Below are 1,123 nucleotides of genomic sequence, written 5' to 3' on the forward strand. Positions count from 1 at the left end.
AATTACTGTCTATATGTACATCTCTCTCTAGAGAGTGAATGGTGACTGTAAACAGCTGAACGGTGATTATAAATGGTGACTACACCTCCAGCCAACGTGCTTTCTTTCGCCTTATGCTCAGGGCAGGCCCCCACCTCTCAAGCTCTCCTACCTTGGCTGCAGCAACAAGGAAGACAAGGTAGGAGACACTGGGAGGTGCCTAGCTGCTGATCCCGCAGGCCTGGGGAGCAACGCTGGAGACTCCATACTGCGAGCTGCGAGGCACTGACCGAGGCGGTCAGCTGCGGCTCCGAGGCTGGCGCTGCTTGGGAACAGGCGCTGCCATGACCCAAGCCAGCTGGGGTTTTGTCCGGAGACTTTGAAAGTGGAGAACAATGACACAAACAGGACCACAGAAGAGAAAGTGGGGATGGTTAAGGATCTGGGATCCTAACTCAAGCAGGCTTTCATCCCGGGGTCACACAAGTGCTGCCGGGGACAAAGAAGGAAAAGACTTCTCTCATAGCCATGCTTATTACCACTGAGGCCAATAGAACAGACATAACCAAACCAAAACCACAGATTACCAACAGCTAAACATAGAAATGTGCTTAATCTAAGTTTTATGGGAAGTGGGGGGAGATGAGACAGTTGGGACCACCCAAAAGGGGATAAAACAATAAAACGCTGGGGAAGGGTCCCACAGGGATCATCCCTGTTTTATGCTTCCATAGCTGCACCAAACAAGGACACAAATGGGGACACAGGACTCACGTGTAGCCCTGGACTTAAAATTACAAGAGCTACAAGCACACCCTAGTAAAGCAAATGCAAGTGAGAGTCAGCCTGCTTCCCTAGCAGTCACAGCTGACTGAAGAGACTCCTGCATCTGACCGCCAACCTGAACTGCGAACACGGCAGTGTCTCTGCAAGGCTGGATCCCCATTTTGCAAGGAAAACCTAGAGGGGAGATTTTGCCAGACAATTTTCGGTATTAGCTACCTCCTTCCGTTAAGGAGCTGCCACACTGGCTTGCTCTTAGAGTTGTGTCTTCCTTCTTGTCTGAGCTGAAGTCCCAAATAAAATCCTCGACAGCATCCGAGACTGGCCAGGTCCCTTCTCTGTCTGATCTCCTTTCTGTGAT

This window comes from Octodon degus, unplaced genomic scaffold, assembly GCF_000260255.1.
Source record: "Octodon degus isolate 3935 unplaced genomic scaffold, OctDeg1.0 scaffold00015, whole genome shotgun sequence".
Classification (NCBI taxonomy): Eukaryota; Metazoa; Chordata; class Mammalia; order Rodentia; family Octodontidae; genus Octodon; species Octodon degus.